At 38.3% G+C, this 22,447-nt stretch overlaps 1 protein-coding gene across 9 annotated transcripts in view; it reads right to left on the bottom strand.

Annotated features, from left to right (window-relative positions):
• Nucleotides 1-22,447, bottom strand: part of ANK3 (ankyrin 3) — a 685,538-nt gene that overhangs the window by 231,672 nt on the left and 431,419 nt on the right. The gene's annotated exons all lie outside the window — the stretch shown is intronic.

The following is a 22,447-nucleotide window of genomic DNA, read 5'->3' as shown; positions in this document are numbered from 1 at the left end:
AAAGCATTAGAAGGTTCAAACAAAGAAATATATACACATTTTTAAAACAACAAAAGCCAAGTCTGTAGTTCATTCACTGAAAGCATCCAACTCTGAACTACTGCTAAACTCTAATACCTACAATTACGCAGCTGAAATCATCTACTAATGAAATTTTTAATAGAAAGAAGGTGATGAGAAGAAAGACTGCAAAGTTGAGTCTGCACAATTTGTAAAGGAATCTTGTTCCACGTAAAACAATACAGAAGCAGATTTTCTTGAAAGGGCCGCCCAAAACATCACTGGTTATAAATGCAATCACGCAGGGTATGGCTTAAAAGAGGAAAGTGTCTTCTTTCAGCCATTTGCCAACTACGTCCTTCAAACTCCCATTCACTTACCACCTCATCTGTAAAGGCTTCCCAGACCGCCAGGCAGAGCTTAATTGCTCAGTGCTCCCAAGGCACTGATTTCATTGAGCCCTCTTGGTATTTATCACCCAGTTATCACAGTTTTTGGTATACCTGGCCTTCTTCCTCCCTAAACTGTAAGCCCTTTAAGAACAAGCAGAGGCAGATTTAAGGGGTAGGCAACTGGAAAGCCACCAAGATGCCAATCTTTGAGGAATACTAATTCAACCCTGGAAATGTACCTGAGATGAAGGAAATCCCATCCCTCAGAAGGATCTTTGGTTCTGGTGCGGGTCAATTCAGCTGAGTTGACTTGCTCAAGACCTCAAAGAAAAAGGGCACTGTCTTCAGGGTCTCCTCCCTTCCCATGTACAGCAGTATGCCTCTCTCTGAAGGAGTACTGCTTCTTCTAAATTAGGGCTTCTTAATCTCAGCACTATTGGCATTTTGATCCAGATAATTCTCTGATATGGGGACAGTCCTGTTCAGTGTCTATGTTCACCAGTATTCCCAGCATCTACCAACCAGGTAGAATCTCCTATTTGTGACAACCAAAAATGTCTTCATGTCTCCAAGTTTCCCGGGGTGAAGGGTAAAACCGCCCCTGTTGAGAACCATTGCTCTAAATAAATGGTAAACCAATTTGCTGAAAGATTGTAGGTTTCAAAAGTCTTAAATCTTTGGCTTGCCTGCATTGCCATATGCCTTGACCTAGCACAAGGCAGTGACTATATGTATAACATCCACCTTTCTCTTTCCTCTACAGCTGGAAGCATCCCTGGCACACAGCAGGTGCCTATAAATGTTTTGTGAATGAATGAATCAACAAATAAGTAAATTATGTGGAAATAACTGATTATTTCCTGGAACAATACAGGAGGCTTTATTAACAACAACAACAGCAGTTACTTAAGTTACTATGATACAAAGCTGAACAGCAGAGAGCATAAACTGAGCCATGAGTTGGGTATCTGGGAACACATGTAGGTGCTGCTAAAGTAAAATTGGGATTTGAGTCAAGCATGCAGATCATTTAATCAGGGCAGAGAGTTAAGTAAGAGGAAGACAACAGATTTGGTTCAAATCAGACAAAGAACAAACCAAAGTTTCCAGAAATGTAAAGAAAAATAAAATTCAGTCTTTAAACAGCTTTGGTACTTGGAGAAGGTTAGTTTTTGTTTGGTTTGTAAGTTCAGTTAGAAATAAATTAGCTATGCAAAGATGGGTCATTGTACCATAAAATACCATCTTCTTTGTGCCAGCTCAGTGACTTATCAGGGAATTTGCCCAGAAGGGCTCTGATGCTGCTCTGGAAACAAATGACATTAGTCTGCCTGGATATTTCAACAGCCAAAGATAATAACTGCGAGTTAAGTAAGCACCCCAAACCCTGACTTTGAGTACACAAAAACAGCAGCCAAAGAAGTTCAAAAAGAGGTGTCAGAATTCAAGGAAAGCCCCTGAATTGATTCCAGATCTGAAAAGGTTTGGTGTTGCTATATACTGTCATTTTTCTCCCACATTTTCTCAGAATTTTCCTACCAGAAATTCTAAAGCAAAACAAAATACAGACAATATAAGCCAAATCTTCTAATTCAGTGGTTGCGTACCTATTTGGAGCTCAGATTCTTTTGAGACTAACAAAAGTTAACGGATAAATTCCTTTCCTTCAACAATTGCACATATATGCATACACATACCAAATCTGCATACATACACCAAATTTGCATACATACTCCAAATCTGCATACGCACATCAAATCTGCATACACACATCAAACCTGCATACACACATCAAACATGCATATGCAAACACAATTTCCACGCTATTTCATACAGCTCAGGATTGCTAAGCCTGCTCACAGATTTAGGTTTCAGAACACCTACTCTAATGATAAAGCATTCTCTGGTGGATACCCTCCCTATATCTATTTCAGCCAATAACCCTGGTATCAAATAATTCTCTGAGGTAGCTAATTTATCACCTGAGAACTTTAGGAAGAAGAAAAAGGACAAAGATTTATTTTCTTCATTTCTCCCGGCCCTCTGTTACGTGCAGACATGTCCAATACACCAATACATAATAATCAGCCACTGCTTGTACTTCAACGAAAAAGTCTAGGGAGAGAAAGAAGAAAATACAAAGAAAAAGCAGGAAGAGGGAAATGAAGACTGCCTTGAAGAAACATGACAACTTAGGAAATGCAATTATTACAGCCCGCAGACAAAGAACCAAGATCTTCCTTCTGGTCTCAACCACCTGCAAGCCACGCAACCACATCTTCCTTCCACAGATATTTGTTGAACATCAATTTTGAACTAGTCATGCCAACATCTGGCTGTATGGTGGGGAAAAAAACAGATGTGGTACCAATGAACACTCACTGGCCTTCATCGCACCCTTATACTTTCCCAAACTGTGCTGCTTCATTGACAGGATAAATAATGGCGTCTTCATTTTTTTCTTTTTTCAGATTCTGCCTATAGTACCTACATACTGTTGTTTATTTCCTTAACGTTAAAAATATATACAATATTTTGTAGTAGGCTTAATATCAATGTGTTGCATCTCTTAGCTATCATTCCATCAAGTAACTAGGGGTTACTCTTAACACAGGCTACAGCCTGTTTTTAATCTGGAACATTCTATCCAAACAATGTCGCTTTAAAGCCAATTGTAGACAAATTACTATGGAAGGAAATTAGGTCCCATGAGAGGCTGAGAGCTGTCACATGGAAAGTCATACTGAGGAGGCCATTGCCTACGGAGTTAGTTGGTACAAAATGAATATGAGTAAGTTGGTCATCATTTCTTTTCCCCCCCCGAGATGATGAAAATCTGAAGGAAGAACTTGGAAGATGAAAGTGTCTTTTGCCACTTTGATGTCTTGTCTACTTAGTAATTTTATTAGACAGGAAAGAAATATGAACCTTGTGTGTTTTTCAAGGAAAGTTTTTCAAGGATAGAATCAAACATCATTATAAATTAACCTACTAACTCAGAATTTGCACCTGTACTGAATATTGGTATTATTCAGCAAAAAGCAGTGATTGGAAAAAAAATAAGCATTTCTTGAGTGCCAACCTCAGGAATAACTAATACTTCATACCTCTGACTATGTGCTACATACTATTACAAGCACTTAGATTAACTTAATTATATTATTGGCACTTGATTATATCATTAGTCACTTAAAATAATATGTAATAATTGTATAAGTATTTATATTAACTTAGTCCTTATAATATTTCCATGAAGTAGTATAGTGGGGTTGAATCATGCTGCCCCTCCCCCCAAATTCATGTCTACTTGGAACTACAGAACATGACCTTGTTTGGAAATAGGACCTTTACAGATATAATTATTTAAGATGAGGTCATACTGGATTAGAATGGGCCCTAAATCCAATGACTGATGTCCTAATAACAAGAGAAGGTATACAAATATAGAATCATTATGTTGTACACCTGAAACTAATATAGTGCTATATATCAATTATATCTCAATTAAAAAAAAAGAGGAGGAGACACAGACACATAAGAGAAACCATGTTAAGATGGAGGAAGAGACTGGAGTATTGTTGCCACAAGACAAGGACTGCCAGGAGCCACCAGAAACCGGAAAAGACAAGGAAGAATTATCCCCTAGAGCCTTTGGAGGGAGTGTGGCACTGAGGACACCTTGATTCTGGACCTCTGGTCTCCAGAACTGTGAAAGATTGATTATCTATTTATTTATTTAAAGATTTTTTTGATGTGGACCATTTTTAAAGTCTTTATTGAAGTTGTTACAATATTGCAACAATATTGCTTCTGTTTAATGTTTTGGTTTTTTGGCTGCAAGGCATGTGGGATCTTAGCTCCCCGACCAGGGATCGAACCTGAACCCACTGCAGTGGAAGGCGAAGTCTTAACCACTGGACTGCCAGGGAAGTCCCTTATTTATTTATTTGCTGTGTCCGGTGCAGCTTGCGGGATCTTAGTTCCCTAACCAGGGATTGAACCTGGGCCACAGCAGTGGAAGCGCTGAGTCCTAACCACTGGACTGTCAGGGAATTCTGAGAATACATTCCATTGTTTTAAGCCACTTAGTTTGTGATGGCTTGTTATGGAAGCCCTAAGAAACGAATGCAAGTAAGCATTACTAGCTCCATTTTATAGATGAGGAAACCGAGCTATAGAATGAATGACTTTCGCAGAGACACACAGCTTGTGAGTGGCAGGGAATACATTCAGAGAGTCTGACTCCAGAGTCTAGGCTGTTAATCACTACTTTAAGAAAGGGCTTAATAAATATTTGGTCAATAGCCTATGCCCAGTAACTCTTGGTTAATTAGTTCATTCATCTTCCATCAATCAATCCGTCCGTCTGTTCATTCATCCATCGAATTAACTATCTAGGCAATACTTCCGGTACGTCCCCGCGGGGGCACAATCCCTTCATTGAGTTCAAGGCTCAAGATCAGGTTAAGAGTAGCTCGCCAGAAGAAATGCAGAGTGGCGACTCAGTGAGTACATCACAGAGCTTTGCTCCACTGCCTCTAAACAACAGGGAGCAGTCTCTGAGGCCTATTAATACCTGATCTACCAATTCTCCAATCCTTTTCCTATATCTCATCTTCCCAACTATCTGGGAACCACGTGAAGGGAAGATGACCCTTCCTGTAAGCTTCAGGTTCTTTTTTTCTCCTGGTGTCCTGTTCCCTGCCTACCAATATACTCAGATGTTTCTTAAACCTAAAGCAAACAAACAAACAGACTACACACATACAATCAAAAAGCCTCTTTCCTTCCAGTCTTCTACCTAGCACCCTTTGCAAGGCATGTCTGTTTCTCAGTGTGGTAGACTGGTTAATTGGTCTGTATCCCAACAACTCCACTTACTAGCAGTGCTACCTGTGGCAAGTATCTTAACATATGTGTGCTTCAGTTTTCTCAGCTGTCAAATGGTGATAAACTAATCCACTATTAGAATGAAATTAGTTCATGTAGGGTAATTAACAGGGTGAGTGCATAGCAAGCACTCAATAAATGATTATTATTTTATTTTAAAATCATTCTGTGAATATCAAACGTTTTGAAGGATTGGTTTAGGTTAGTCTCACTGCTTCTATATCCTTAATACTACTGATAACTCACCTTTGAGTCCCTAGCAATATGGCGTCTCACACTAATCAATAAAGTCTCTGTATGCAATCACCAATAACCTTCCAATCATCAAATCCCATTACTTAATTATAATTCTCGCCTCTGAATGTTGAATCATTGGACAGTACTGATCACCTTCTCTTTCTTCAACATCTTCCCTTTAGCTTCTCTCAACTCTTTGTTCACACCTTTGTGTTCTTCACTGCCTCAACCCATCACTGAAAAATGGGCCTTTTCCATTTTCAGATCTCACATTTCTTTCCTTCCTGTGTTCCTTCCCAAAGTGATTTCATCACTATCACGACTTCCACAATTCTTTTTACGCCGAACACTCTATATCTACATTGTGCCCATCTGTATCTATCCTAAAACATTTCCATTTCCATGTCTCACAATTTCCTCACCTCAATAGCAACAACAAACATTTACTGAGAACACATTTCTGTCACTGCAACTAAGTACTCATGGCAGAGATGTGAGTAATAAACTCCCTTGATCTCCTTATTTCGATTTAAGGGTCCCAAGATTATCCTAACCCCTCAGGCATGCAACTTTGGTGTCAATCTTTTTTATTTTAATTGAGGTATAACTGACATATAACATTATATTAGTTTCAGGTGTACAATGACTTGATCTTTGTATGTATTGAGAATGATCACCATAATAAGTTTAGTTAACATCCATCACTGTACATAGCTATAATTTTTTTTTTCTTGTGTTGAGAGGCGTGAATCTTTAATTACGTCTTTCTTCTTCATTCTTCCCCTCAAACCCTCCCAGAAAGTTACACACATGAATCCTATCAAATATTCTGTCACTGGAAGCTTTTACAGTTTCCATCTTCCTTTTAAAAAGTGCTTATCAGAATGTGTATCATACATACAAAAGACTGCATAAAACATATATGAACAGTTTAAAGAAAAATCGTAAAAGCAATACCCACATACCTGGTCAGCTCAAGAATCAAAGTTACAAGCAGCTTTGTAGACCTCCAATGAGCCCTTCCTTGATTGGCTCTCCAAAGGCATCCTCTGTTCTAGTTAATCATTCTCATGACTTTCTTTATAGTTTTAACATCTACATAAACCTTAATAAGCCAAATATGATGTAATTGGCTATCTTAGCACTCTCTATAAGTAGAATCATACATTATATATCTTTCTGTGACATGTTCCTTTTGTCTAATGCTGTGTTAGTCATCCTTGTTGACATGTGTAACTGCAGTAGATTTATCACTGCTGCTGCAAGAAGATTTCATTATGTGATTATAACAGAATCTATCCACTGTGGAGTTGTTAACTGTGCCGTTCCTGGTTTCAGTCTACTATGAACGGTGCTGCCATGAACATTATGGCATCAGTCCTGGTACACACAGGCAAGATACTAAGGTATATACCTAGGATCATAAATGCTGGGTCATTGGGTATGTACTCATTCAACTTAACTAGTTAATGACAAATTGTTTTCCAGAGTGATGGTAGCAATTTACACTTTCTGTAGTTTGTGATGATTGATTGTGAGCTCATACTCCTTAGAAATTAATCTTTGGGAACACTTTAAGGTTTGGGTTAACAGTGCCATCTGCCAAAGAGGAATTTTAGATTGTGTCTGTCAGTTGCCTAGAGGCACTATCAACCCAAGATTATTTCTGAAATAAATGCTTGCCTTGAGGGCTTTTTGTTTTTGTTTTAAAGACAAAAACAAAAATAGATAAATTTAGACCTCAAACTGGTATGGATATGAGGGATTCCTTGTGGTTACAAATTCTCAGGGGAGATTTTTGTCTTTCTATCTGGTAACAAATTGAGACAGGCAAGTTTTTGCTCTATTCTTCTATGTGGTGGATTTATTTCCTGGCCACCTTTTATATTGGGAGCTACACCCTTTGGGGTCCAGCTTATTGGAAGGCTTTCACGAGACTGTCCACCTTGGTCTCCCATGTCCTGTGTCTATGCAGCCAAGTAAAACTGGTCCTTGATTTCATGTCACTTTTCACCTCTAAAGATCCCTTACCTTTGTGCCAGTTCACAGTATACTTCAAAAGACTTATTTTTATCATTATCCTAACATCTTCACTTTTTTTTACAGCTGGAAATACACTTAATCTTTTTTTTTTTTTTTAATTCACCCTGCTACTTGCCCAGTTTGGGCCCTAGCCATGTGACGCCCAGATCCGTCTAAAAACCTCCAGGAGGTAGTAGTCAGCTCGCTGTCTCTAGCTGAATATTCCAGAAGCACTGAACACTATTCAAGAATGTGTGAGGAGCCACTGAGAGCTCTGAGAAAATTAGGACAAGGATGATAGCTGCATATTAATAAGGGTCTATTACAGGTCAGGGACTTCACTGAGCATTATATATATATTATTTTGTATCATTATACATGCTTTATTATTATTTATTTCTTAACAATTCAATCAAGATAGGAATCTTCATTACAAATGTGACAAACTGAGTTTCCTAAAAGGTAAGTGACTTGCCCAAGGTCATGCAGCTAATAAGTAGGCAGCAAGAACTGAAACCCATAACTGCTTGATAATAAGCCCAGGCTCTTTCCTCAACAGCAGAGGTTCTGTGGAGCCCTAGGGTTCACGAATCCTGAGGTCAAGAGTACGGCTGAGTATAGCACTAACATATGATTTAGCAATCCCACCCCTGAGCATATATCTGGAGAAAACCATACTTCGAAAAAATACATGCACCCCATTGTTCACTGCAGCACTATTTACAAAAGCCAGGACATGGAAGCAACCTAAATGTCCATCAATAGATGAATGGATAAAGAAAATATCCACAAATACTGTGGTACATATGTACAATGGAATATTACTCAGCCATAAAAAAGAATGAGATAATGCCATTTGCAGCAACATGGATGGACCTAGAGATTATCATACTATGTGAAGTCGGAGAGAAAGACAAATATCATATGATATCATCCATATGTGGAATCTAACTAAAAAAAAAATGATACAAATGAACTTATTTACAAAACAGAAACAGACTCACAGATTTCAAAAACAAATTTATGGTTACCAAAGGGAAACATGGGTGGGAGGGATAAATTAGGAGCTTGGGATTAACATACACACACTGCCATATATAAAATAATCAACAAGGACCTATTGTTTTGCACAGGGAACTCTACTCAATATTCTGTAATAACCTATATGGGTAAAGAATCTGAAAAAGAATGAATATAAAATATAAAAGAATGAATATATGTATATATAAAACTGAATCACTTTGCTGTACACCTGAAACTAACACAACATTGTAAATCAACTATATATAAAAAATTTAAAAAAAAAAAAGGAAAAAAAAAAAAGAGTAAGGCCAAGTAAGCAGAGTTCCATATGCCTATTTTCAGTGTCAGCCCAAGTAGATCTACTTTTATCTGGTTTATATATTAATGTTTGATAACATGCTTCATTTGTAAAAATGTTTCTGCTTTTAAACCATAGCATTCAATCAATTCCTATGGCATAGTCTCTAAGGCCCTTGAAAACCTGCCCCCAACACTTCCAGCCTGAATTAAAACACAAATACTGATCTTGAAGGCAATCTAGACAGCTGACCATCCCACAAAGGCTTATGATTTCTCAACAGGCCCCATAATTCCCCAGCACTGTGACATCACCCACGACATCCCTTCAGCGGTCATGCTCACCGCCACCCCCCGCTCCCCTCCCCCACCAAGAGATTCATCCACTCTACCCTAGACCCAGCTCCAATGTCACTGCATCTTTGCTATTCTCCCTGATAAACACCAGACATGACCCCTTCTTTCTCCAGACTCCTAAAGCACTTGGTTCAGCTTAGATGCCAGCTGTCGCCGCAAGATGGACTCTATTCTCTTTTAGGCTAAGTCCACGTCCTGCTCAGAGCCGAGTTCCGCGTGACAGACGCTCAGGAAACGCTAAATGAAGATCTGCTCATCTCCTGCAGAGTCCAGTGCTCTAACTGTTCCTTGAGAAACAAAAACCTACACTAACTTAATTGGGAACAAAAAAGTCTATTTCGTATCCTCTCTAGTCTCTTGCTCCCCCTTCATTTCACCAAAGAAAGAGTCTAGTGACAGAATTAGAAGTTCCTCCAAAATTGAAGAGAAGATGAAGGAGTGGGTCTGAGTTTATTCTGGTTTCTTCATTCACGTTGGGCACATGGCCTGATTTGTAATATGCCTGCTGGGATCACCAGTGGAGCAACGTTTTTGTTTTAGGCGTAACTGCCAGAGAGAATCTGCAGGTAAAGTCAGAAAGAGAAAGACAAATACCGTATGATATCACTTATATGTGGAATCTAAACTATGACACAAATGCACTTATCTATGAAACAGAAACAGACTCACAGACACAAAGATCAGACTTGTGGTTGCCAACGGGGTGGGAGGTAGGGGAGGGAAGGAGTGGGAGTTTGGGATTAGCAGACACAAACTATTATATATAGGATGGATAAACAGCAAGGTCCTACTGTACAGCATAGGGAACTATATTCAGTATCCTGTGATAAACCATAATGGAAAAGAATATGAGATCTGAATCGATTTGCTGTACACCAGAAACTAACACAACATTGTAAATCAACTATACTTCAATAAAATGAACTTTTTTAAAAAAAGAAAGAATACGCAGGTAAAGTCTGCATTCTGGTGGCCTAATGGACACTTAAGGCATTTAAGTGTCCTGTATCTAATAATATGGTAATGTAACTAACAATCACTGGGCACTTATAACACACAAGGCATGTTCACTGATTGCCACATATTTATTCTCAGTGGTCTGTGAAGTCTGTGCCATTATCACCCACATTTTACAGATTAGAAAAGTCAGGTTAGGCAACTTTTCCAAAGGGCATTCTTCCAGAAACTGGCAGAGCCAGGATTAGAACTCACGTCCACCTGGTTTTAGAGCTCTGGCCTTAACCCCTAGTATCTAATGCCTTCCTTGGCTAAATGTTCCAGACTGATATCAAAGAGCAAAAAGGAACTTAGATTCACTAAGAAAAGAAGGAAAGAAACGGCAGCAACATTTATTTAGAGTCACAGGAGAGGCAGGCAGGCACTCGGCTAGACACTGCTCATGGATGAACTTATTTCACGATCCTCAACATTTGATATTTCTGTGCTTTCAATGAGAAGATAGAAGCTCAAGAAGCTGCATAATCTTCCGCAGCCACATACCATTGGAACGAGAATTCAAATTCAGGTCTGTGTGATGTCACACCCAGGGAAGTACAGCTAGAGCGTGGGAACTGTTCTTTTAACCACCCTCCCTTGCTCGCCATTCCTTCTGTCCAACAGGACCGATGCCCAAACACAGGAGACCTTTCCCACACCCACCTGCTCCTAGAAGTAGTCAATTGTGTTTTTTTCCCTCTACCATGTTTATGTCAGTTGTTCTAGATGTTATCATCATGCAACTTAATTAGGTATTATTTAAGCTGTGAAACAGTATATAGAGAAAGAGTATTTTTATGAAAACGAAATTAAATGCTTTGGAAAGACTCATTAGAAAGACGTTCCTAAAAATGTCGCTGCTGAGTCAGATATAGATGACATGAGTGGAAAGGATGAAAATACAAATCAGAAAGATTCGGAAAAACTCTAAAGTCAGATTACGTTAGTTTCTAGCTTTCCTTTAAAGACGGCGAACCTGAGACTCGCAGAAAAAGTGTGGGGAGTCATGGGAGGACGACTTGGACTCCAGTCAGCGGCTCTGCGCTCAGAGAAGAGTCTTCATCTTCACCTCCCACATTTGGCAAATGGATGTATTGATACATTTATGGGGCTTAAGGTAAAAATCAAATGTTTAACAAATATGAATAACTTTATGATTCCTGGCTGCTAACCATTTAAAAAAATTAACCCAAGAACTACTGCTATATAAAAAGTCCTTCTAAACTAACTTACGGCTACCAAAGGTGAAAGGATTGGGGGAGGGATAAATTGGGAGATTGGGATTGACATATACACACTACTATATATAAATTAGATACTAATAAGGACCTGCTGTATAGCACAGGGAACTCTACTCAATACTCTGTAATGGCCTATATGGGAAAAGAATCTAAAAAAGAATGGATAAATGTATATGTGTAACTGATTCACTTTGCTGTACAGCAGAAGCTAAAAGAACGTTGTAAATCAACTACACTGCAATAAAAAAATTTAAAAATGACATCTGCTTCCCCAAAATACAAAGATTTTTTTATCTTAAAAAATAAAAGGCCTTCTATTTGACCATGCTTTCTACTTCTCAAGAAGATTCTAAGACACCTCTAATAAAGCTTCTTCCAATAAAAATCTCCATAAGTAATAATCTCTTATCTAGGTGACCAGATCCAACAGACCACATTGACTGGTTTGTGGTCACACATCAGAAAATATGGCCCAGGAAGAGCACAATTTTCCAAAATTGTCATATTGGATGTACTAATATAAATGTGAATGGCAGTACCAGTGTATTTATGCAGACATACCCAGAAAGTCAATCAAACTGTTGTCTTAAATCCACATGGTTTACCTCACTGGGAGGTTGTGCTGAAAGTGAAATCCACAAGTCTGGGTCTTGAAGTCATAAATATCTTTACTATTAAAACACATCTTCAAAGTGGATGTTCTGTCGTTTATTCCATCACCAGGATTAAGAGTTCATACGCAATAAAGGGTTCAATACCCAGCAGTTAAGGAGTCATGTCTACTCGGCCTCTACCTTAAGGATGCAGTTATGGCTTTCAATGATCTGGAGGCAGCACGTGGAATGAGAATTCATAGAAGAACCTGCAGCAGATGATAAAGCCCGTAGAAGCTCCCTGAGAAAAGCATTTCTGCATCCTGGATATAGGTGGGAAAAGAGGTAAGAGGAGGCGGCAGGACTTCAACAGGGGACTTAGTCAGTGGAGACAAGAAGGAGGGAGCAGTGGCCAGAGATTCAGAAACGGAATGGTTCAAAGAATGGTGAATAGACAATCTCTACTGAAAAGGACAGTCCCCTGGGGAGAATAGCCAAGGAAAGGTTCACAGAAGGATTGGAATGGCAGATAAATCTGATTTAACTTCACCCTAAAGATACCAGGAGAGAATGAGGGTTTTAGAGAGTGAAAAGGAATCATTAAATCTATATTTTAGCCCAACAAGATGGCAGATTAGAGTGTGGTGGGGGAAATGAAGACAAAAAGATCTGTAGGTCAATGGTTGTCAATCCACCATGCTTCAAGGATCTCCAGGGGAAGATTAAAAAGAAACAGTCAAACCACTTAGGTCCCATCCAGAGATTCAACTGTCTGAGATGGGACATTTTGATAAACACAACTCAAGTGATTCTAATACACAAATGGAGGCGGGCACCACTGAATTAGGTTGTTGTAAAAATATGGCTCTATTGATTTGGAGATTTGGGGGAGGGGACAGCAGATAGAACAGAAAAGAAGGGAGTGCTTGAGAGGCCTTTTGAAGGTCTGCTGACCAACTTCTAATTTCATGTAAAAGATTAATTTCTCAATGCTGAATTTGTAAATTTTGGCTTTCATATTTGCCTCTCGTCCCCTTTTTCTTACTCTTCTGTGGCCCCCCCTTTTTAAAGCAAACTTACAGGCAGAAATGAAAGCTATGAAGCTTTTCTTGGCAGCATTAGCAGTAATTTTTGATGGATAAAGTAATACAGATTTGCAAATTCTTCTCAATCAGGAAGGAGACTTACACAGTGTCAGGGCCTGCTTATCAAGAACCCCAAATCCTCTATGGCATTGCTCCTTAATTAGTGATTTCAGTGTCAATTACAGTTTTGAAATAGACGTGGAACTGCTTTGTGGAACTTCTCAAAATCCAAACCCAGTGTGTTTACCTGGAATAAAACCATGTTCAATGGAAACAAATCAAGTGACTTGAGAGTCACATTCTTCTGCGTTTCAGGCTTTGAGATCAGATACGGGGCCATGGTGCTTCCAAGCACATGAGGTGGGGAGAGAGTGACAAGGGACAGATTTTTTTCTCACTAGATTAGAGCAGAATCACTGCTTATACCCTGGATGATAACCATTCAGATAGTACCCATTCAAAGTTTCCAGTGACTTTAGAGTATGATATTATGTGCCGATATTTCATAGGTATTTTACACAGTGATCTAATTTCTGACCAGTTTCAAAAGAATGCGACCAATTGCGCAACTTCAAACAACTGTGACTTTCATGCAACAGTCTGCCTCCTGTCAATAAAAACCTCAGACTTTGGGGAGACTGGTTTTTCCTTTTTTTCCCCCCAAAGGGGTATTATGTCAGCAAATAGATCCGTTTTAGGTGTGTGTTTGGAGGTGGGGTATAGAGATATTAAACAAAGGAAATTATGTGTGTGTCTTTTGCATGGCAAGTATTTGGAAAAACTTGAAACCTTTTATTTAGGGAAGACCTGTGGTTATTAAGATTTCATTCTTTTTTGGGAATTTGCTGGCGGTCCAGTGGTTAGGGCTCTGTGCTTCCACTGCAGGGGACACAGGTTCGATCCCTGGTCAGGGAACTAAGATCCTGCACGCCACACAGCCAAAAAAAAAAAAAAGTTTTCATTCTTTGTTATTTAACTGCTACCTAGTTATTGGAAATAAACCAGCATTTTCCATCCATAAAGCGGGAAGAGGAGGAATACAAGGGGCTGGGGGCTTACCCAGTAAGGAAAATGCTCCCAAAGGCTATCTACATTTGTAATCACCACTATCAAAACGTCAGTTCATCCCTGAAAATGAGGTCACTGTGCCCTAACACATGTTAGGCATGGTAAGCATCTTTTCACTGGGACCTGTGCCAGGGAAGCCCCTGCTGTTGTACATTTCAAACCTGCCAGGGCGTCTGCACACAGTAGCTCCTCTGAAACTGAAAGGCAAAACAGCATTCCTACCTTTATCTTTAGGGAGAGGGGAATGGGAATCCTTTAAAAAAATAAATACAATGCTGGCAGGCTTTTGTTTTTATAAAGGCAGTGTTTTTTGTTTGTTTGTTTGTTTTTTACAGATTTACCTTGCCATGCCGATAAATCCACTCTCATCAAGTCTATCTATTACGATCTGGTTTACATCAAGAAGAAGACCCAGAATACAGGCCCCTTATGATATCTTTCCTCACCCAGAATTCAGAGCCCTAAAAATTCTCCTGGAGACTGATTAGAAATAAAAATAAATACAGAGAGGAAAGATGTTTCTCATAGAAAAAAAAGCACGTCAGTTATCGGTGGTGGGCGAGTGGGTATTTCCAATAGTTCTCAACATAAGGTTGATTCTATTCAGCTGCAGAACAGGATTTATTTGAGTTTGTCTGAAACTTTCTGAGAATACAAAGTAGGATTTAAAAAGCCAGTTTCACCTGCCTCCCAAGGGATATAAAACCATATGTGTCAGGGGAGGAGAGTTTTCTATGTCTTAATAACATGAGGGCAATACAGTAATCTTTTGTCCTGACTTGTACTAGCTTGGAGCAGAATTTCAAATCATTTGGACTTAAAACTTTCATTTAAATAAATTTCCTCACACAGTAGAAGCTGCAAGTTCTCTTAGTGTGCTGTAGACACAGATTATGTCCTAACACTATTATGTGTTAGGTAGAAACCATAAATAATGTTAGGAAATTGATAGAGTAGAATGATTTGACTAAATGACAGGTGAGTCCCCACCTTCCCTAAAAGCTCCCTGATACTAAATGATGTGAAAGCACTCTTACAGCTCATGGTAAATAAATGGTTTATTTCCCCAGTGAACAAAAATGGAAAAGTGTTAATGAAAGTTCTATTGTAGCCAGAATACTTCACACAATCCAAAATATTTTTGAAGTTTTAAACGCAAACCAAATGAACTCTTCATTCCACTCAAGGACATTTTAGGACAGGGTGAATCAGTCTTGACTCACCTCAGAGTGAACGTATACCACAGGGATATGTTACCTTAAGATTCGTAAAATATTTATCTTTGGTTATTCTGAAACAATAAAGATCCAAATAAATAAGTAAGCCTGGGAAATAGCCACAGATGGACAAATAATTTCTGCAAAGTCTGTTTCGCAGGTATATTCATTACCAGGCTTGTTTGATATCTCTGCTATGTTTGGACATGTTTCTGGTTATCCCTTGGGACAAAGAAGCACTAGAGAAACGGTAACACATTGTTTGGAAAAAAACAAGTCTATCCGCAGCTCTCTCAGTGCTCAGCAATTCAGAATATAGAACAGCCCTGGAGAATTTTCTTTTTTTTTTTTTTCTATATTCATTCACAAAGATGGAACATTACTATGAGGAAGATTTAGTCCTTTTGGAAATTTTAATCATCTTATTTCAGGGAATTATTTTCCCCACTGACTTAAAACAAGAATGCAATGGAAGATTGCATAAAATAGTTAGCTGTTCCTGTTGGTTTGTAACGTGTCCGTTTTGTAGATGTCAGGCTCTCTAAAACGTATGACCAAATGCCTTTTTCCATTTGTTAGGCAGAAAGTGAGTGCTGAACAAAAAGTACAGAGCCACTCGGGGTCTTAAAATTTCTTAGTATCAGTCATCCCTTCCTCCTTTCTTGCTATGCTTGATCTAGTTCATCTGTCTCAATTATTTCCCATGTGAACTTGTCTTTTAAGAAATTCGTTTTTGCTCTCCCATGAGTGAGGCTGCCTATAAAATACTTGATGCATAATCTGTACTTCACTGTTCACTTTGGGAAGTGGCCGTCTTACACGAGCAGGCTGCGCCACCCCAGGAAAGATCAGTTGACATGTACCTCATTGCGCCTTCGTTTACAATTGTGTTACAGCATGAGTGTCATTTATGTACGTGCCCTTGACTGACCTCAACAATATTTACTAAACCTCAGGACACATAGCCCTGAACTAGTACACTGGTAAGCAAAGATTTAATATATGGATGATTAAATCTTAGTCTTAAGAAATAGCTTTGCTTTGTATTAACAATAACAACAAAAAAGGTACATTTCTGTTGTTGTTGTTATTTTTTGCACACATCTTGTTTTTGTGCGTTAGGTAGAGGTCACCTCATATCATCTCTACTGTATAAAGAGGAAACTGAAGCAAAAGCAGGCACGATTTGCTTAATTAGTTAGAAAATTGCTGAAAATAGAATTTAAGATTTCTGGATTTAATGTTCTCCCCACTACCTCATGGTTCAAGAGCAAGAATGAATTCGTGCACAGTGTTATGGTTTGAACTAGGGAAAAAGACTTGGCTGAAGATTTTCCTGCCAGACTCCTAAGATGAATGGGATTTCCAAGGTCACCTGGTCCAACCTCTCCATCCCCAACCTCCCATGCACACTGCAACTCCCCTTACACAGCCATCCTGAGGATGCTATCAGGTACAACAATGCATCTCACCAGGGTGACCCCACGCCTCACAGACAAAGAGGGCTAAAAACAACAGACAACTTTGTCTCTTTAGACGTCAGATGAAGCTGCTCTATGACCCAGTGGTATAGTATTATGCAGTTAAAATCTGGGAGTCCGTGGGCACCTTTATTTACAAAGCAAATACCAGGTTGTTGCACACCTTGGCTAAACAACAATGATGACGACAAATTGCAGAGTCTCTTAGCAACGCACCTTGTAATACTAAGATATCGCTGCTTACCATTTAGGAAACACAGAGCAGTTACTTCTGGCATCACACATGGTGGATTATATAAAATACATCAAATGTTTGGGATTTTTCCATTTATTTGGTATGTTATGAATCAGAACGAGGACGTCAGGGCTTCATACCTAAGGATCCTTATTATGTAGGAGGTATTGGCACAAGTCCTAAAATATTTAATCCAGGGAACTATTCACATTTTAAATATAGCAACTGAAAACAGTGATAAGCTAATATTGGTCTAGGTATCAGGAGAAAAGAGAAAGTATTTACCGAGGAGATGAACATTTTCCCAACAGTTTTTTGTTTTTTTTGTTTTTTGAGATCAGGAAATAAATAGCTTGGTTTTTAGTGTGGATAGACAATGTTGCAAACATAACTATTTTCTTCCAGTGCATAAATGTACTTTACATGGAGGGGATCAGCCAGGAAATCACAATATGCTGGACTTTGCTTCCTGGTCAGATAATTAGAGGCCTGGGGTTGAAAGCCCAGAGGAATTGAAGGCTGAGGCCTACAATACCAGAGGGAGAGGAGGCGTTAGCTAGTGAGAGGAAGGGTTCTTGAATTTAGCATCCTAAAATGTTGCGTGCCAGCTGGTGCAGCTGGAACCTGGCTGGTATATGAAACTATCTGCCTTTTTTCAGGATCCTTGCAGGGAGGATATTTTATACTGATTCTTTTTAAAACCAATATACTGAAATGCTATTGCCCTTTTCCATTTTAACTTTTCATTTCTACTTGAGTCTATGATCAACAAAAGGGTCTTAGGAGCTCTTGGTGAGGATACAGCTAACTAAGTTCTTATATGAATGAATAAAATTTAAAAATAAGGTTAAGTTACTAGTGAAGTCAAAGCTAGCTAGCTAGCTAGATATGGGATTCTTAAATATTCTTCAAGTGACATTTACATTTTTCCAGGACAAGATTTGTAATTAAAAGACCTAACAGGGGCTTCCCTGGTGGCACAGTGGTTAGGAACCTGCCTGCCAATGCAGGGGACACGGGTTCGAGCCCTGGTCCGGGAAGATCCCACATGCCATGGAGCAACTAAGACCGTGCGCCACAACTACTGAGCCTGCGTTCTAGAGCCTGCAAGCCACAACTACTGAGCCCACGTGCTGCAACTACTGAAGCCCACACGGCCTAGAGCCCGTGCTCCGCAACAAGAGAAGTCACCGCAATGAGAAGCCTGCGTACCGCAATGAAGAGTAGCCCCCGCTCACCACAACTAGAGAAAGCCCTCGCGCAGCAACGAAGACCCAATGCAACCAAATATAACTAATAAATAAATAAATTAATTAATTAAAAAAAAAAAGACGTAACATCTTTACATTGAATGCAATAAAAGGGAAGAGAGAGAGAAAGCAAGTGGTGCCCCAATGTCCCAAAGATCTTTTTAAAAGTACGATGAAAACACATGGTAAAGACAAAGAAGGGTTTTTGTTTTTTACTATATAAAGTGAAACATGTAAGAATAGACTTTATTCCAAAGTTAAGGACCCAATGGAATGTGTAGTCATAAGCAGTTACAACATGGTAGGAGACTTTGAAATGTCCAGTTATATTATAATCTAACGGCTAAGACATACTACATGGATCCTGGGAAGGATGGCTCATAATTAAGGAGCTGCCCTTCATGTAGAAGATAAAGGTACTAAGTCAGGGATAGCATGTCATACGTGTTTTTTAAGTGTTTGGAGTGAGATCTAACGTAATTCATCCCTTCCTATCAGCAAGTCAATATATTTTGATGATTTCAGAATTCAGACTTCGCAGCCAAAATGCCTCAGTTCTGAATCTGGCTCTACAGTTTACAAACTGTGTGACACTGGATGAGATACTTAAACACACCGTAGCTCAGTCTCCTCATCTATAAAATGAGAATAGCGATAAAATTTAACTTGTAGGGCTGTCGATAAGATTAAGGGAGATAATATATGCAAAGCAGTTAGAAATAGCCTGGCACACAGATGGCCCTCAATTAATGTCATCCACAATTACCATTTAAAAATTTTTTTAAAGTTAAGTTTTTAGCTTGCTTGGCCATGGCTATGACCATGAGAGCCAAGTGAACATAACTGGTCACAAAGGACCTAAACTCATAAATTGACCTGATTTGATCAATGCTTCAGCAGCTAAGCTAAGCGTACAAACCAGGCCAGAGAACGTCCACAGTGCCTTCTGCCTGCATAGTGCTTCTCAAACTTGTTTGTCTCTGGGTCCCTTTCCACTCTTAAATATTATTGAGAATCCCAAACAGCTTTTGACTCATAGGGTTATAACTTATACTACTGACTATATTAGAAGATAAAACTGAGAAACAAAGGTTTACTAATTTTATTTTAAAAGGACACATTTCTTACCTGGTAACATAAAATATATACCTCATGAAAAGTACCTAGACTTTCCAAAACAAACCAAAAGGTGAGAAGACTGGTAGTGTTTTGCAGTTTTGCAAATCTCTTTAATCTCTGACAATAGAAGACAGATTCTTGTATCTACTTCAGCATTCAATCTTTGGCCATGTGTTGTTTTGGTTAAAGTATGCAAAGGAAATCTGGCCTCGAAGAGATAATGTAGTTAGAAAAGGAGGGACCTCATAGGTGCTCTTCTGGGAGGGTGCAGGGACACCCAGGGGTTCCTGGACCACACTTTGAGAATGGCTGGTCTACGGCTAAGTTGTCAAAGACTTACTTCATGGTACCAAAGACTACCACCTCCTAACAGGATAATATAGGCAAGAGCCATGAAGGAGCAGGGAGGCAAAGCCTAAATAAATGCAGTGCTGCTATTTTCACAAAGTACAGACCAGGATCACTCTAATTGCTGCCTATTTATTGCCTTTTGGCTACCTTACTTCACCCCTCTTCCTAGATAGGATCTTTCCAAGGGGCCACTGTCCACACACTCCAAATACTTTGATGCTACTACACTTTCTCAGTGGATAATACGGTCCTCAGAATGTCAACTTAACGTTCTTGGAAGCGACACGTGAGAAACAACACATCCTATTGCAAGTGGTGCCACCATATCAGAACGACAGTGTGAAAATTCTTTATAGAAACTTTGTCCTCGTGTAAACGCAGCTCTAGATACCAATCCTGTATTCTGGGAAACTTCTGGACTGGAAAAAACAGTCTCATTTTGGTCACCAAGATGGAAAGTTAACTAGTACACTTTTCTGTTTAAAATATTGAAATATCTAAGAAAATTGCCCTTATTATAAGACTAAATGGTGGCTAGAAGGCCAAACATTATTTTAAATCTAATTTATGAAAAATTTTTTGGCTCCTTTTCAGCTATGTAACTAATCCCAAGTTTACTTTCAATTTAATTCAATATTCTTTTGATGAGAAGCTACACTCTTCAGAGATGAAGAATTGTTTACAAAATTCTAACAAGTTATTTATTGAGCGTTTAATATGTGCCGAACTCTGGGGATCAAAAGATGAGTAAGACAGTCTGTTTAAAAAGTTACAGTGTTTAAAAAAAAAAGTTACAGTGTTATTTAAAGTATAATTTATCTTTTCGATCTTAGTGCTTTCAAAATACGACAGAATAATCATTGAATTACGGAACCTTGCAAATCAATAATATATCAGGATGATGCTGAGTTAGAACATAATATAATCAAGAATTCAAGACTAAAGAAAACTGAAGCATACCCAGATTTTACAAAGCAGGATTTAACATTATTGACTTTTCCTACTTTTTAAATGGTCACATCACTCACTTGCCACTTGGCCAAAGAAAAATGGCATTAATTTCCCAGTATTATTCTCTGGAAATAAGTGTCTATCTTGAACATCTACATACATCTATACCTTCATTTCATAGAACAGTAAAAAGGGGCTGCTAAAATAAAAAAGTTAAATTCTTTATAGATTTTTATGCTTAAAAATGATTACTTAGTAATTGTAGATGTGTCCCTGATATATTCTGAAATTTGTTATATAATCTAATAATATATTTATCAACAGTCTAATTAGATGGTATAGTTTAATTTTTATTACTAGCTTTTGCAATATATTCTGGGGACCATAATAAAAAGAAAATATAACAAATAAATATTTGCATTAGGATAAAAAAGTTGGCAAATGTATTTTGCTTTGTGACTAAAAAGGCCTTAACATTATAAAGAGAACGACTGTTTAAAAAGACATGACAGTTAGATTTTAAATTCTTTTGTTTAATAAATATTGCTTAAACTTGGTTATGGCCCAAATTTATAACTGAGAAGTAGTATCTCTGTATCATCACACAGAAGAAAACAAATTTAGTTGATAAGTAAATATAATACTTACTACATAACTAAAAGTTTTCATTTTGATATAAGAAACTATATAGTCTCAGCAGTAAGAAGATAGGTTTTGTGATTCCTTTTTTGAGTTTGATTATATACATTTTCCTACTTGCCCCCAAATTCCTAAAGTGAAAATCATCAACAATAAAGTTAGGGATTCTCCTAACAGATAAACATGTATTTATTAATGGATTATTGAAAACCAGATATACGAAATAGAACACATCCAAGTTGGAAGATAGAAAATAAAATAATACCAAGAATTTCTATAAAGTACCTTTATAGGATTTAAAAATAATTCACAGCTATTGAAAGATCTTATCATTAACTGCCTCTAAAATGTACAATAAAATTGTATTAAACTTGAGCTTTGCTCAATATTAGGATCTAGATTTTTTTTTTTTTTGGCATGAGCATTATTTAAGAGTTCAAGTTTAAGAGTTAATTTTTCATCAATCATTTATGGCAAAATTAGTTCTTCCATAAAGGCTTGATTATTAGCAACCCATGAGAATTTCTAAAATTGGCAAATGTACACATATATCTACATTTTTAAAAGTTTTGTGCTGCAAATGTTTCACAATAAGAAGTTGTAAAATCACTGGAAGTTTCTCCCAAAACACGACGAAGCAATCTCGTAGAAAATCTCTAAACAGCACTACAGAAACGACAAGCCAAACGGAAGGAGCAAGAGGTGTTAATGATCATTTGGGAAAAATGTAATTATCTACTATACCCTTTTTGCAAGGACTTGATCCATAGTTCAGCTCATGCAGATGAACTGTTCAGTCTTCAAGTCAGAGATGAAACCAGGAGATGAATCATTCTCGTTCACTGTCCAACTAAGCCCAGGCCAGCAAGAGTACATGCTACTCTGTTGTGACGGGACTTCTGTGTGATCTCTATCAGGTCAGTACCCTTCCAGAGTCACTGCTTAGGGCAGGATAATTTCAAATTCAGCCTGTCATTTTATTACACGTTGTTTTCACCAGCAT

Source organism: Eubalaena glacialis, chromosome 1 (genome assembly GCF_028564815.1).
Source record: "Eubalaena glacialis isolate mEubGla1 chromosome 1, mEubGla1.1.hap2.+ XY, whole genome shotgun sequence".
Classification (NCBI taxonomy): Eukaryota; Metazoa; Chordata; class Mammalia; order Artiodactyla; family Balaenidae; genus Eubalaena; species Eubalaena glacialis.
Note: the sequence above shows the minus strand (reverse complement) of the source record. Positions and strands in the feature narration are given on the sequence as shown.